Here is an 18,109-nt window from a genome sequence, read left to right on the forward strand (position 1 = left end):
CAAACTCCCCTGCCATCTAGGCTGCCATATAACTCTGAGCAGCAATCCCTGTGCTATACAGTAGAACCTTGATGGTTATCCATTTAAATATAGCAGTGTTTAAGTACATAGATGGTTGAATCACTTTCTCCTGTTCCCATTGTTTCTCGTGAAAAACAAATGACTCCCTTGGTTCAGTTCAGTTCAGTTCAGTCACTCAGTCGTGTCCAACTCTTCAAGACCCATGAAGCACATCACATCAGACCTCTCTGTCCATCACCAACTCCCAGAGTCCACCCAAACACATCTCCATCAAGTCGGTGATGCCATCCAACCATCTCATCCTCTGTCGTCCCCTTCTCCTGCTGCCCTCAATCTTCCCCAGCATCAGGGTCTTTTCTAATGAGTCAGCTCTTTGCATCAGGTGGCCAAAGTATTGGAGTTTCAGCTTCAACATCAGTCTTTCCAATGACCACCCAGGACTGATCTCCTTATGATGGACTGGTTTGATCTCCTTGCAGTCCAAAGGACTCTCAAGAGTCTTCTGCAACACCACAGTTCAAAATCATCAATTCTTTGGCACTCAGCTTTCTATACTCCAACTCTCACATCCATACACGACTACTGGAAAAACCATAGCCTTGACTAGATGGACCTTTGTTGGTAAAGTAATGTCTCTGCTTTTTAATGTGCTGTTTAGGTTAGAGATAACTTTCCTCCAAGGTCATGGCTGCAATCACCATCTGCAGTGATTTTGGAGCCCAAAAAATAAAATCAGTCACTGTTTCCATTGTTTCCCATCTATTTCCCATGAAGTGATGGGACCAGATGCCATGATCTTAGTTTTCTGAATGTTGAGCTTCAAGCCAACTTTTTCACTCTCCTCTTTCACTTTCATCAAGAGGCTCTTCAGTTCTTTTTCACTTTCTGCCGTAAGGGTGGTGTCATCTGCATATTGATATTTCTCCTGGCAATCTTGCTTTCAGATTGTGCTTCCTCCAGCCCAGCTTTTCTCATGATGTACTCTGCATATAAGTTAATAAAGAGGGTGACGATATACAGCCTTGACATACTCTTTTTCCTATTTGGAACTAGTCTGTTGTTCCATGTCCAGTTCTAAATATTGCTTCCTAACTTGCATATAGGTTTTTCAAGAGGCAGGTCAGGTGGTCTGGTATGCCCATCTCTTTCAGATTTTTCCACAGTTTATTGTGATCCACAGAGTCAAAGGATTTGGCATAGTCAATAAAGCAGAAATAGATGTTTTTCTGGAACACTCCTGCTTTTTGCATGATTCAGCAGATGGTGGCAATTTGATCTCTGGTTCCTCTGCCTTTTCTAAAACCAGCTTGAACATCTGGAAGTTCACAGTTCATGTACTGCTTAAGCCTGGCTTGGAGAATTTTAAGCATTACTTTACTAGCCTGTGAGATGACACCAATTGTGCAGTAGTTTGAGCATTCTTTGGCATTGCCTTTCTTTGGGATTGGAATGAAAACTGACCTTTCCAGTCCTGTGGCCACTGCTGAGTTTATAAAATTTGCTGACATATTGAGTGCAGCCCTTTCACAGGATCATCTTTCTGGATTTGAAATAGCTCAACTGGAATTCCATCACCTCCACTAGCTTTGTTCATAGTGATGCTTCCTAAGGCCCACTTGACTTCACTTTCCAGGATGTCTGGCTCTAGGTGAGTGATCACACCACTGTAATTATCTGGGTCATGAAGATCTTTTTGTACAGTTTTGTGTACTCTTGCCACCTCTTCTTAATATCTTCTGCTTCTGTTAGGTCCCTACCATTTCTGTCTTTATTGAGCCCATCTTTGCATGATATGTTCCCTTGGTATCTCTAATTTTCTTGAAGAGACCTCTAGTCCTTACCATTCTATTGTTTTCCTCTATTTCTTAGCACTGATCGCTGAAGAAGGCTTTCTTATCTCTCCTTGCTATTCTTTGGAACTCTGCGTTCAAATGGGTATATGTTTCCTTTTATCCTTTGCTTTTCACTTTCCGTCTTTCCACAGCTATTTGCAAAGCCTCCTCAGACAGCCCTTTTGCTTTTTTGCATTTCTTTTTCTTAGGGATTTTCTTGATTCCTGTTTCCTCAACAATGTTACTAACTCCATGCATAGTTCATCAGGCACTCTGTTTATCACTATAACCTCCATAACACTGAGGGTGACTCTCTAGTGTACAGGTACTAATCTCTCATCTCGCTACAACTGAAAGACTACTTATTGCTAAAATAGCATGGTTTTACTCATATCCTTTTATAAATTTGAATTTAACTAGTTTTCCATATGTACCCCATTTCTTGAGACTGTAAATTAGGGGAAGGGAAATGGGGGAAGGGAACCAGGTTTTGAGTGTGTGTGGTACCTAGTTGAAGGGAAATAATGAATACCTTTGAGTTATTTAAATATTTATGCTGCTGCTCAATTATTAGACTCTACACTTTAAATCTATTTTGAAAGTTATCTGGGAAAGGTATTATAAAAACATATTTGATACAATTTAGTTTAGATAAACCCAGAAACAGGAGCAATAGTGTGGCTATTAATGGAATTTGGACTATGTAGACTCCAGTACTCTTGGCTGGAAACTCCCATGGAGGGAGGAGCCTGGTGGGCTGCAGTCCAAGGGGTCGCAAAGAGTTGGGCAAGACTGAGCGACTTTACTTTCACTTTTCACTTTCATGCATTGGAGAAGAAAATGGCAACCCACTCCATTGTTCTTTCCTGTAGAATCCCAGAACGGCGGAGCCTGGTGGACTGCCCTGTCTGGGGTCGCACAGAGTCGGACACGACTGAAGCGACTTAGCAGCAGCGGCAGCAGCAGAAGACCAATATAAGTAATATAAAACCATTTTACTTAATTGATTGTGGTAATAATAATAAATATTTTGAAAACAAAACGTGGAATCTGCACCATGACCCACTCTTGCTTTATTGCAAAATAAATATTAGATGATCCCCTGAGTAAAATAGTTTACACTGCTTAAGAGAAATTGAGCAAACACATCCTCATCAGACACTTAGAACATGTATAATTATGAAAAGTTCTCTCCAGTTATGGTGCATGGAGTACTGCCTTTTTGTTATATTCTGGAGAGTTTCAAATTGCCAAGCCTAGCATACACAAAAATGGTATGAAAATACATTAAATAAGAATGAATGCTAAACTAACAATTAAATTAATGACAGTATTTTTGTATTACATAGTATTTTGGGCTTCCCTCATGGCTCAGAGGTTAGGGTGTCTGCCTGCAATGCGGAAGACCTGGGTTTGATCCCTGGGTCAGGAAGATCCCCTGGAGAAGGAAATGGCAACCCGCTCCAGTATTCTTGCCTGGAGAATCCCATGGACGGAGGAGCCTGGTGTGCTACAGTCCATGGGGTCACAAAGAGTTGGACATGACTGAGTAATTTCACTTCACTTCATATAGTATTTTAAAGTTAGAGCTAATATACATAGGACAGAATACAGGATAGTAATATAGAGAATATAGAGGTAATAATATGTATATGTCTTTTCAAAGTATATTTACTTTGTTTTTACCAGGCAGATAATTATTCTTGCAGAAAAATATGTACTCTTGGGTCACTGTTTCTTTAGAATTTTTTTTGTCTTCTCTTTTTCATTATTAATTTTGTAATTGAGTAGCTAATCCCTCCCTGTCTCCCTCCTTTCCTTCTTTCCTTCTTTCTATCCTCCCTTTCTTCCTTTCTTCCTTCCCTCCTTCCCTCCCTTTCTTCTTTCCTCTCTGCCTAAAGCTTGTTTGAATAGCTTGAATCCTAAGGATTTTCTTGATATTTCTTTTTTTCTGAGTTTCCTCTTTACTAACATCTTTCATTACTCTGGTAAATTTGATGAGCCAATATCAATACAATATTATTAACTAAAATGCATATTTTACATTACAGCTTACTCTGTACTGTACATTCCATGGATTTGAACAAATATATAAAGACAAGGGTCCATCATTATAGTATTGAACAGAGTAGTTTTATTGCCATCAAAATTCTCTGTGTTTCACCTGTTCATCCCTGCCACATAATTCCCACCCCTGTCAACTACTCAACTTTTTACTATCTCCATTTTGGTTTTTTAGACTGCCATATGGTTGGATTCGTAGTGTATAAGCTTTTCAAATTGGCTTCTTTCACTTAGAAACACACATTCATGGTTTGCCCATGTCTTTTTATGGCTGATAGCTCATTTCGTTGTAGAGCTGAATGATATTCTACTGTCTGGGTGGACCACAGTTTATTTACCCATTCATCACTTAAAATTTGCATCTGGATGTTTATAACAGCTATATTTATATTGCTAAAACTTGGAAACAACCAAGATGTACTTCAGTAGGTGAATGGCATTTTTCTTTTGTTATTTGCTTGTTTCATCTGACATACTTCTGTGGAGAATTATCATAGAACTTCTATTTGCACTGCTATAGAATGGATGGGGCTTCCCAGGTGTCATAGTGGTAAAGAATCCACCTGACTGAATGGGTGAATTCTAGACTTCTCTCATTTTCTAAGACCTATTGCTCTCTTCCTGTTCAACCACTTCCAATTTGCCTTATGGACCTAACATTCCAGATTTCTGTGCAATATTGCTCTTTACAGCATCAGACTTTACTTCCATCACCAGTCACATACACAATTGTCTGTTGTTTTTGCTATGGCTTTGTCTCTTTGTTCTTTCTGGAATTATTTTTCCACTGATCTCCAGTAGCATATTGGGCACCTACTGACCTGGGGAGTTCATCTTTCAGTGTCCTATCTTTTTGCCTTTTCATACTGCTTATAGGGTTCTCAAGGCAAGAATACTGAAGTGGTTTACAATTTCCTTCTCCAGTGGACCACATCTTGTCAGAACTCTCCACCATGACTGGTCCATCTTGGGTGTCCCCACATGGCATGGCTCATAGTTTCATTGAGTTAGACAAGGATGTGATCCATATGATCAGATTGGTTCGTTTTCTGTGATTGTTGTTTTCAGTCTGTCTGCCTTCTGATGGAGAAGGATAAGAGGCTTATGGAAGCTTCCTGATGGGAGAGACTGACTGAGGGGGAAACTGGGTTTTATTCTCATGGGTGTGGCCATGTTCAATAAACCTTTAATCCAATTTTTTGTTGAATGGTGGGGCTATGTTCTTTCCCTGTTATTTGACCTGAGGCCAAACCATGGTGGAGGCAATGAAGATAATGGTGACCTCCTTCAAAAGATCATACTGCACATATTGCTACAGTCAGTGCCCCCAACCATGCAACAGGCCACTGGAGACCCACGCCTATGCCAGAGGCTCCCGGACACTCGTAGGCAAGTCTGGGTCAGTCTCTTGTGGAGTCACTGCCTCTTTCTTCTGGGTCCTGGTGCACACAAAGTTCTGTTTGTGCCCTCCCAGAATCTGTTTCCTCAGTCTTGTTAAGTTCTGGAAGTTCTATGGTTGTGATAATGGCCACCTCCCCCAAGAGGGCTTATGCCATACCCAGGTCCTATCCCAGAGCCAGAGCCCCTGCCCCCAAAGCACTGTCAAAAGATGGAGGAGTGGGTGGTTTGCCAATGGTGAACATTGACACTTTAGGAATCAGTGAAATACAATGGACTGGAATGTGTGAATTTAACTCAGATGACCATTATATCTACTTCTGTGGGCAAGCATCCCTTAAAAGAAATGGAGAAGTCATCATTAAAAAAAAAAAAAAAAGAGAGAGAGAGAGAGAGAGTACGAAATTCAGTATTTGGATGCACTCTCCAAAATGACAGAATGATCTCTGTTCACTTCCAAGACAAACCTTTCAATATCACAGTAATCCAAGTCTATGGCCTGACCAATCAGGCTGAAGAAGGTGAAGCTGAATGATTCTATGAAGACCTACAAGATATTCTGGAACTAATGCCCAAAAAAGATACCTTTTCATTATAGAGGACTGGAATGCAAAAGTAGGAAGTCAAGAAATATCTGGAGTAATGGGCAAATTGACCTTGAAATACAGAGTGAAGCAGGGTAAAGGCTAATAGAGTTTTGTCAAGAGAGTGCACTGATCAAAGCAAACACCTTCTTCCAACGAAACAAGAGACGATCCTATACATGGACATCACCAGATGGTCATTACTGAAATAAAATTGATTACATTCTTTGCAGCCAAAGATGGAGAAGCTCTATAAAGTCAGCAAAAACAAGACCAGGAGCTGAATGTGGCTCACATCATGAACTCATTGCCAAATTCAGACTTAAATGGAAGAAAGTATGGAAAACTACTAGATCATTCATGTATGACCTAAATCAAATCCCTTATGATTATACAGTGGAAGTGAGAAATAGATTTAAGGGACTAGATCTGATACATAGACTGCCTGATGAACTATGGGTGGAGGTTTGTGACATTGTACAGGACACAGGAATCAAGACCATCCCCATGGAAAAGAAATGCAAAAAAGCAAAATGGCTCTCTGAGGAGGCCTCACAAACAGCTATGAAAAGAGAAGCTAAAGGCAAAGGATAAAAGGAAAGATATATCCATTTGAATGTGGCATTCCAAAGAATAGCAAGGAGAGATATGAAAGCCTTCCTTGGATATCAATGAAAGAAAGAGGAAAACAATAGAATGGGAAAGACTAGAGATCTCTCCAAGAAAATTAGAGATACCAAGGGAAAATTTTATGCAAAAATGGGCTCAATAAAGGACAGAAATGGTATGGATCTAATAGAAGAAGATATTAAGAAGAGGCGGCATGAATACAGAGAAGACCTATACAAAAAAAGATCTTCACAACTCAGATAACCACAATGGTGTGATCACCAACATAGAGCCAGACATCCTGGAATGCAAAGTCAAGTGGGCCTTAGGAAGCATCACCATGAAAAAAGCTAGTGGAGATGATGGAATTCCAATTGAGCTATTTCAAATCGTAAAAGATAATGCTGTGAAAGTGCTGCATTCAATATGCCAGCAAATTTCAAAATTTCAGCAGTAGCCACAGGACTGGAAAAGGTCAGTTTTCATTCCAATCCCAAAAAAAAGGCAATGCCAAAGAATGCTCAAACTACTACACAACTACCCTCATCTCATACACTAGCAAAGTAATGCTCAAAATTCTCCAACCCAGGCTTCAACAGTACATGAACCATGAACTTCCAGAAGTTCAAACTGGATTTAGGAAAGGCAGATGAAAAAAAAAAAAAAAAAAAAAGAGAAAGGCAGATGAACCTGGGATCAATTTACCAACATCTGTTGGATCATTGAAAGAGCGAGAGTTCCAGAAAAACATCTACTTCTCTTTGTTGACTATGCCAAAGCCTTTGATTATGTGGATCATAATAAACTTTGAAAAATTCTTCAAGAGATGGGAATACCAGACCACCTGACTTGCCTCTTGAGAAACCTGTATGCCAGTCAGGAAGCAACAGTTAGAACTGGACATGGAACAACAGACTGGTTCCAAATCAGGAAAGGAGTATGTCAAGGGTGTATACTGTCACCCTGCTTTTTTGACTTATATGCAGAGAACATCATGAGAAATGCTGGGCTGGATGAAGTGCAAGCTGGAATCAAGATTGCCAGGAGAAATATTAATAACCTCAGATAAGCAGATGACACTACCCTTGTGGCAGAAAGCAAAGAAGAATTAAAGAGCCTCTTGATGAAGGTGAAAGAGGAGTGTGAAAAAACTGGCTTAAAGCTCAACATTCAGAAAACTAAGATCATGGCATCTGGTCCCATCACTTCACAGCAAATAGATGGGGAAACAGTGGAAATGGTGACATTTTAATTTTCAGGGCTTCAAATATCACTGCAGATGGTGACTGCAGCCATGAAATTAGGAGATGCTTGCTCCTTAGAAGAAAAGTTATGACCAATCTAGACAGCTTATTAAAAAGCAGAGACATTAATTTTCCAACAAAGTCCATCTAGTCAAAGCTATGGTTTTTCCAGTAGTCATGTATGGATGTGAGACTTGGACTAAAAAGAAAGCTGAGCACTGAGGAATTGATTCCTTTGAACTGTGGTGTTAGAGAAGACTCTTGAGAGTCCCTTGGACAGCAAGGAGATCCAAAAAGTCAATCCAGAAAAAATCAGTCCTGAATAGTCATTGGAAGGACTGATGCTGAAGCTGAAACTCTAATAATTTGATACCTGATGCGAAAAAGTGACTCACTTGAAAAGACCCTGTTTCTGGGAAAGATTGAAGGCAGGAGGAAAAGGGGATGACAGAGAATGAGATAGTTGGATGGCATAACCAACTCAATGGACCTGAGACTGAGTAAACTCCAGGAGTTGGTGTTGGACAGGGACGCCTGGCATGCTGCTGTCCATGGGATCGCAAAAAGTCAGACACGACTGGGTGACTAAAATGAACTGAACTGATTGGTCTCCTCCGATGAACAGTTGAAAAGCTGAGTAAAGTGCAACACCTCCTTTTCAAGGATTGAGGATTCAAGAAGGTAATAGAGATAAGCATGAGTAGTCTGGAGCTGATGCTTTGTTGGCAAAATGAGCTTGGACATTTAAGAAAATTTTATTAATGCCTTATAAAAAGAGTCATGAAGGTATGACATTAATGGGGATAGGATACACAAAATATGCTATTCTGTATTTTTGTAGTCTTTCCTTGTTTGTCCAGTACTTTCAAAGACATAATTCTACCATACTTCCTAGTAGTACATTTTATACAAGCATCCATATGTCCATATGGCTTATAATGCTTACAGCATAATAACAGTTTAAACAGATGGTAAAGAATTTTGCTTGCAATGCAACAGACCTGGGTTTGATCCCTAGGCTGAGAAGATCCCCTGGAGAAGGGAATGGCTACCCACTCCAATATTCTTGCCTGGAAAACTCTATGGACAGGGGAGCCTGGAAAACTACAGTCCATGGGGTTGCAAAGAGCTGGACACGACTGAGTGACTAATACTTTCATATACATATACATATACATATATATATACTAAAAATTAAAATATACAGATTTTTATGTGTCTATATCTAACCTATTTTTGCTCATTTCTTGTTTGGATAGAAAAGGACATTTTTATGACATGCCTTTAATGAACCATTTTTATCAAGACGGCAAATGAAAACGTTTCCAACTTTCAGGTTCTAGCTATTAGCAACAAATAACTATATGGAGTTTCTTTTACTATGATCCTTTTTGCTGATATGATTTGGAGCCATCTGCTAAAGTTAATGGATTTAAAACAGCAAAATTCTTATACAAATTTTTTCAACAAATTATATATATACAAATATATTATTTTAGCTAGAATGTTTGATATTCAAATCGTGACATAGCATACTAAACTGTTTAGATCCTGTATCTAAAAAGAATAATAAGAAAACATTTATCATTTCATTTGTAATATTTTAGTGGGAATCAATGCATACATTTTGTTAAAACTGCTTTGTTTCAGTTATTATAGTTGGAAATAGGGCTGGACCTACAGAAGTTGAGAAGGATCAGGTGATAAGTAACTCACATGATTGGTGTTAAGGTAGTGGTTCTTTGTAGTGGGTCTTCAAGATTTTTTATATTTAAGGTAGTTTTCAATTTGTCTACATTGAATTTCCCAATAACTTCCATTTTTCTTCAAAATATGTGTATACTCAAGCTAAATCCAAAGCCACAATTAGCTAAGATAATGATTAATGAGGTTTTAGAAAAACAAAGATTACTTGTAGTACAAACTGTCTCCAACATAATTACAGCTTAGCATTTTGGTCACTCGTGAATTTTAAACAACTATTTTGTAGCAAATCTTAGCCTTTCTTCATTTAGCTAGAGCTGAAAAACAGAGCTGGAGTTCCAGCCTCAAAATGACAGGAATTTCCAGGAGAATAAAGCATACTGATTTATCACTGAAAATACTGCTATGTGACCAGTTTGGGAGTGTGACCATGGTGTCAGCCTGATGCAAATGTTGTTGATTAGATGCAAAGCAATGAAAGTTAAATAGAGTGGCAGGTTGTCAGCACTTATTTTCCCTGTCTTCCAGTATGTATTGCAGGAGGCCCCACAGCTCCAATATGGCTTATATAATGCTGACGGCATAATAATGATTTAACTGTGGATGCCCACTCTCACATTCAGGCTTGATTTAGTGCTTGAGCCAGAATAACTCATTGTATAATGTCTGGAACAGCAGGTTGTCCACTAATATGCATAGCAATGAGTCTTATTTTTAAAGTCACTGCTTTTCAGCCAGTTATATGTTTCTCTAAAGATTCACCACTGTAAGCACAGTCCTGCACAAAAATCATCCTTCACACAATGCTTTTGCATTAACTCACAAGCAAGCGAAAGAGTTTAATGCTAAAATGATAGGATTTTGTTTCAAAATTTACAACTGTATATTGGAAAGTTCCTCTTAAGAAATAAGAATGCATACTGTGATAACAAAAGGAATGATTGGCTTGTTTCCCCTGTTAGGGATTGCTTAAATATTTACTGATTCAATTAAAAGAGTGGAAACTCTCTTATAAAATATAAAATTGCTTTATATTTTTGGTGGATAGTAATAGACTCTACTCTTTATAAATAGTAGTCAAGATTTGTCCTTTTGAAAAGATTTTCTATTATTAAATTGTCCATGCCTAGAAATGCTTTTTTCCTCTCTGGATGGTGTATGCTAACTTACTAATGGAAGAAACAATCTTGACATAGTACACACACACATCAATGTACAAACACACATAAGAACTCAAATGTAGACCTGAGTTAATCATCAATGTGGTTCATGAAGTTTCACTGATCTGACCAAAAAATAGTTTTATTTAATTTTCTTTTTCATTTCTAATTCATATTTTTATTCCCTTCACCTCTGTATACACCCACTTTGGTTAATATGTGTCAAAGTTTATGTATATGTTTTTAAATGATGCAGGACAGAATATAGTATGTAATTTTTATATATATATATATATATATATATATATATATATAATGTTTTTTCCAAGATAATTTTCTGTTTCTTTAGTTTTCAACACAATTTTATATTCTGAAGAGCTATAATTTTTATATGTCAGGGATAAATATTCCATATATTTAATTATTTATGTCATGGGAACCAAACATTGAAAATTAATAGCTGCAGCAAACCTTTGGTGAAGACATCTAAGTGTGTACTGGCTGTATATCAACTCTGTTGAATGACCATTGTGTAATTGCAATAAAGACTGCCACAGTGCATTATAGAAATCTCATTTTATATGCTACATGTATCTCAATTTTAAAATTATCTTTTCACTTTCTTAATTAATCTGTTGATAAATAGAATGTCTTAATGCTTCTGGGGGACCTTATTGATTACACTCTTGAGTCTCATTTATAAAGTTTTTTCCAAGCTTGAGGTCATAAACTTAACATCATTATTTTCTCCTCCCAAATTTGTAATTTTGTCTTTCATATTTAAAATTTAATTTATTAAAAATTGATGCATGTGTTTTGTATGAGAAAAGGGTCTAATTCCAGTAATTTTTTCATTATTCATTGTAAGTTAAAAACTCTCCTCAGTGATTACCAAAGCTAATTCTGTCATACATTTCTTGTTCTGTCATCCAATGAGACAACTGCTGAGGTCTCACCATCAAGTAGGACACCTACTTTTGTTGCTGAGGGCACTGTTCAACTGTAAGAACTCTAGGTGGATGTGAAAGTTCTCTTTATTCATAATTTTCTAGAAACTCCCGGGTGGTGCAGATAAAGAATCCTCCTGCCAGTGCAGGAGATTCCAGAGAGGTGGATTTGATCCCTGAGTTGAGGAGATCCCCTGGAGAAGGAAATGGCAACCCAGGCCAGTATTCTTGCCTGGAAAAACCCATGGATGTAGTTGTAAACTGTCAGAAACAAGTGAGCACATAAGCATGCATTAATAATTTGCTAAGAAATATGGCTTTATCCTGACTATTGAATTCAGTTACACGTTTTTCTACCTCTACTGGCAAGACCACATGCATTTTAATTTGAATATATTAGCAAAGTGTGTGTATGTCAGTTGCTCAGTCGTGTCTGACTCTTTGCGACCCCATGGACTGTAGCCTGCCAGGCTCCTCCATCCAAGGGATTCGCCAGGCAATAATGCTGGAGTGGGTTGCCATTTCCTTCTCCAGGAGATCTTCCTGACCCAGGGATCGAACCCAGGTCTCCCACCTGGCAAGTAGACTCTTTACAGTTTGAGCCACCAGGGAAGCCTTTATTAACAACATAAACTTTATTACATCTTTTTTTTTTAAACTTTAAACCAACTTTTATCTTAGGGAACAAATTCATTTCCAAATTTGCCAAAAATCCATTCTCTTTTGTATATATTGCCAAACTCATCATCATCACGCTCAGTTGCTAAGTCGCAACCCTGGGACTATAGCCTGCCAGGCTACACTGTTTATGGCATTTTCCAAGCAAGAATATTGGAATGGGTTGTCATTTCCTTCTCCAGGGATCTTTCAGATCCAGGGATCAAACCTGAGTCTCCTACATTGCTGTCGTAATCCTTACCACTGAGCCAAAAGGGAAGCCCCTTATTGCCAATTAGTTACCCTGATTTTTTTAACTACCTTTGCACCAATATAGATTATTGAGATTAGCTTTTCATGTGCAATCCTAATCAAACCTGTGTATCATTTTTTATGGAAACTCCACAAAATAAGTTTTGGAAAATATTTTCTTTTTATTCTATACCTTGGATTAGTTTGGACATTATTGGGATTATATTTTGCTTCAGAATTTTGTTGGTTGCACTGGTAAAATTATTAAAGTTTCCATTGGTGACTGCAGCCATGAAATCAAAAGACGTTTACTCCTTGGAAGGAAAGTTATGACCAACCCAGACAGCATAGTCAAAAGCAGAGACATTACTTTGCCCAGAAAGGTCCATCTAGTCAAGGCTATGATTTTTCCAGTAGTCATGTATGGATGTGGGAGTTGGACTGTGAAGAAAGCTGAGCACCGAAGAATTGATGCTTTTGAACTGTGGTGTTGGAGAAGACTCTTTTTTTTTTTTTTTTTTTTAATTTATTTATTTTAATTGGAGAAGACTCGTGAGAGTCCCTTGGACTGCAAGGAGATCCAACCAGTCCATTCTAAAGGAGATCAGTCCTGGGTGTTCTTTGGAATGGATGATGCTAGACCTGAAACTCCAGTACTTTGGACATCTCATGTGAAGAGTTGACTCATTGGAAAAGACTCTGATGCTGGGAGGGATTGGGGGCAGGAGGAGAAGGGGATAACAGAGGATGAGATGGCTGGATGGCATCACTTACTCAATGGATGTGAGTTTGAGTGAACTCTGGGAGTTGGTGATGGAGAGGGAAGCCTGGCGTGCTGCAATTCATGGGGCTGCAAAGAGTCGAACATGATTGAGCAACTGAACTGAACTGAACTGTAGAGAGTTTAAAATATGTTAGACATTCTCCCCTTTTTGTTTGAGTTTCTTAAACTCCCTTTCATACACTCCATTTTCCTGCTGTGATTTTTTTTTTTTCTGGATTTTTTTTTCAGTTCTATCATCCACATAATTATATTTTCCTAGTCTGTTATTTAAATTTATTGCTCTAATATTTGGTTTTAAGCAGTTTACTATATTCATTCCTAGATTTTCTCCCAACTATCTCTTTTTCATATTTTATTCTCTTATTACATTTTTGAAATATCTTAGAGAGAATGCAGTTTGCTGTATTCTAGTAATTGCAATATCTAAAAATTTTACAATTCTATATTTCCTGTGTCTTGTTTTTGCTTCTACATTTTGGGAAATGAGAATATGTTTATGTTTCTGCATAGTTATAAGCTTTCTGAGCTCAGAAAACTGAAGCTGTGGAAGTTAAAATGATGATTGAGTAGAGATCTATAGAAAGATTTGTCTCCCCAAAGGCTATTGTTTACATTTAAAGAGGGATAAAACCCAGAATCATTAACAACCAAAGGACTGTAACCAAGCATTACCCTATAGGGTCTTCCCAGGACAGACTCCACCATGTCCTGCACTTATCTTTTGTCTGTAGGAAAAGTTTAGCCTCCTAGACCTTCCCTGAGTTCCAAAGAATAAATTTAATCAGATAAATAAGAAAATGCAGAAATAAAGGAAATAGTTAAGCAAGACAAAATAATAATAACTTAGCTATCAAACAAAGTCAAGGACCTTTTGCTCCTCCTCAAAGGCTATAGATAGTATTCTGATAATATTCTAAATCCTTTGAGCTGTTTGGCAGGTATGAAACCCATACAAGGTAGAAGTCAATTGCATGCTGATCACAAGCACACAGACCCCAGAAATGTTAGAACCAGAAGGTTGATGATATTCATACTCAGCCACTTCACCACCAATTGATCAAAAGAATATATATAAACTGATCATGCACTCCACAACCCTCTCCCTCACCATCTTTAATAACTTTTTCTCAAATTTATTAGGATACTCAAGACTTTTGCTTGATGTCCTACAATAAGTGTTACACTTTCCTTCACCACAACCTGATGTCAGTAGATTGATTTTGTTGCAGGCAGACCAATAGACTCAAGTTTGGTTTGGTAACAACATTTGCTTATATGAAGAGAATTCCTTTCTCTCCCTTCTCCTAGTTGATAAGGAGGACAGCTAACCTATATATCCTCCTAGATTCATAATTTAGGGAACACTTTATGAAAAGGCAAAGTGATAGGATACTGAAAGAGGAACTTCCCAGGTCATTAGGTGCCCAATATGCTACTGGAGATCAGTGGAGAAATAACTCCAGAAAGAATGAAGGGATGGAGCCAAAGCAAAAACAATACCCAGTTGTGGATGTGACTGGTGATAGAAGCAAGATCCAATGCTGTAAAGAGCAATATTGCATGGGAACCTGGAATGTCAGGTCCATGAATCAAGGCAAATTGGAAGTGGTCAAACAAGAGATGGCAAGTGTAAACGTCGACATTCTAGGAATCAGCGAACTAAAATGGACGGGAATGGGTGAATTTAACTCAGATGACCATTATATCTACTACTGAGGGCAGGAATCCCTCAGAAGAAATGGAGTAGCCATCATGGCCAACAAAAGAGTCCGAAATGCAGTACTTGGATGCAATCTCAAAGATGACAGAATGATCTCTGTTCATTTCCAAGGCAAACCATTCGATATTACAGTTATCCAAGTCTATGCCCCAACCAGTAACGCTGAAGAAACTGAAATTGAATGGTTTTATGAAGACCTACAAGACTTTTAAGAACTAACACCCAAAAAAGATGTCCTTTTCATTATAGGGGACTGGAATGCAAAAGTAGGAAGTCAAGAAACACCTGGGGTTTACGGCAAATTTGGCCTTGGAATGCGAAATGAAGCAGGGCAAAGACTGATAGAGTTTTGTCAAGAAAATGCACTGGTCATAGCAAACACCCTCTTCCAACAAAAAAAGAGAAGACTCTACACATGGACATCACCAGATGGTCAACACCGAAATCAGATTCATTCTATTCTTTGCAGCCAAAAATGCAGAAGCTCTATACAGTCAACAAAACAAGACCAGGAGATGACTGTGGCTCAGATCATGAACTCCTTATTACCAAATTCAGGCTCAAATTGAAGTAAATAGGGAAAACCACTAGACCATTCAGGTATGACCTAAATGAAATCCCTTATGATTATACAGTGGAAGTGAGAAATAGATTTAAGGGCCTAGATCTGATAGATAGAGTGCCTGATGCTATGGGCTGAGGTTTGTGACATTGTACAGGAGACAGGGATCAAGACCATCCCCAAGGAAAAGAAATGCAAGAAAGCAAAATGGCTGTCTGAGGAGGCCTTAAAAATAGCTGTGAAAAGAAGAGAGGCAAAAAGCAAAGGAGAAAAGGAAAGATATAAGCATCTGAATTCAGGGTTCCAAAGAAGAGCAAGAAGAGATAAGAAAGCCTCCTTCAGTGATCAATGCAAAGAAATAGAGGAAAACAACAGAATGGGAAAGACTAGAGATCTCTTCAAGAAAATTAGACATACCAAGGGAACATTTCATGCAAACATGGGCTCGATAAAGGACAGAAATGGTCTGGATCTAACAGAAGCAGAAGATATGAAGAAGAGGTGGCAAGAATACACGGAAGAACTGTACAAAAAAGATCTTCACGACCCAGATAATCATGATGATGTGATCACTAATGTAGAGCCAGACATATTGGAATCTGAAGGCAAGTGGGCCTTAGAAAGCATCACTATGAACAAAGCTAGTGGAGGTGATGGAATTCCAGTTGAGCTGTTTCAAACCCTGAAAGATGATGCTGTGAAAGTGCTGCACTCAATATGCCAGCACATTTGGAAAACTCAGCAGTGGCCACAGGACTGGAAAAGATCAGTTTTCATTACAATTCCAAAGAAAGGCAATGCCAAAGAATGCTCAAACTACTGCACAATTGCACTCATCTCACATGCTAGTAAAGTAATGCTCAAAATTGTCCAAGCCAGGCTTCAGCAATATGTGAACCGTGAACTCCCTGATGTTCAAGCTGGTTTTAGAAAAGGCAGAGGAACCAGAGATCAAATTGCCAACATCTGCTAGATCATGGAAAAAGCAAGAGAGTTCCAGAAAAACATCTATTTTTGCTTTATTGACTATGCCAAAGCCTTTGACTGTGTGGATCACAATAAACTGTGGAAAATTCTGAGAGAGATGGGATTACCAGACCACCTGACCTGCCTCTTGAGAAATCTGTATGCAGGCCAGGAAGCAGCAGTTAGAACTGGACATGGAACAACAGACTGGTTCCAAACAGGAAAAAGAGTATGTCAAGGCTGTATATTGTCACTCTGCTTATTTAACTTCTATGCAGAGTACATCATGAGAAACCCTGGACTGGAAGAAATACAAGCTGGAATCAAGATTTCTGGGAGAAATATCAACAACCTCAGATATGCAGATGACACCACCCTTATGGCAGAAAGTGAAGAGGAGCTAAAAAGCCTCTTGTTGGACGTGAAAGAGGAGAGTGAAAAAGTTGGCTTAAAGCTCAACATTCAGAAAATGAAGATCATGGCATCTGGTCCCATCACTCCACGGAAAAGAGATGGGGATACAGTGGAAACAGTGTCAGACTTTACTTTTTTGGGGGCTTTAAAATCACTGCAGAATGTGACTGCAACCATGAAATTAAAAGACGCTCACTCCTTGGAAGAAAAGTTATGACCAACCTAGATAGTATATTGAGAAGCAGAGACATTACTTTGCCAACTTAAGGTCCGTCTAGTCAAGGCTATGGTTTTTCCTGTGGTCATGTATGGATGTGAGAGTTGGACTGTGAAGAAGGCTGAGTGCCGAAGAATTGATGCTTTTGAACTGTGGTGTTGGAGAAGACTCTTGAGAGTCCCTTGGACTGCAGGGAGATCCAGCCAGTCCATTCTGAAGGAGATCAACCCTGGGATTTCTTTAGAAGGAATGATGCTAAAGCTGAAGCTCCAGTACTTTGGCCACCTCATGCGAAGAGTTGACTCATTGGAAAAGACCCTGATGCTTGGAGGGATTGACGGCAGGAGGAGAAGGGGACGATAGAGGATGAGATGTCTGGATGGCATCACGGACTCGATGGATGTGAGTCTGAGTGATCTCTGGGAGATGGTGATGGACAGGGAGGCCTGGTGTGCTGTGATTCATGGGATCGCAAAGAGTCGCACACGACTGAGCGACTGAACTGAACTGAACCTTTATCAACTGCTCCCCTGCACTTTCAAGGTATAAGCATATACTTCTCACTATATTACCCTGAAAGGGTGAAATAAGGGAAGGGCAATCTATGTTGTTATTGCTTTAAGTAAAAACATTCTACCTTGACTCAAAAATCTTGTTTTTTCTTTCAAAATAAAAACAAGTTAAACTTATTAATGACTTTTGTGAAATTTTTAATGTGACCTGCCCATTTTTATCTTTAAAATATATCAGCACAAATTTTTTGAGGCTTGGATGGAGACGAACTTCCACAGACAAAATTTGTTTTTGCTTTTTACATATTGTCAGGGAAATGCTTCTAGTATGTGATTATATGCCAATGATTACATTTTCGTTGCTTCAGTTTTCTCAGTTTAAAATTTTAAATAAAAATATTAGTTCCAAGACAGGATATCGGGTGCCTCTGAGAAAGACATCGCGCACTCTGGTTTAGCTTA

This window comes from Ovis aries, chromosome 1, assembly GCF_016772045.2.
Source record: "Ovis aries strain OAR_USU_Benz2616 breed Rambouillet chromosome 1, ARS-UI_Ramb_v3.0, whole genome shotgun sequence".
In the NCBI taxonomy this organism is placed as follows: domain Eukaryota; kingdom Metazoa; phylum Chordata; class Mammalia; order Artiodactyla; family Bovidae; genus Ovis; species Ovis aries.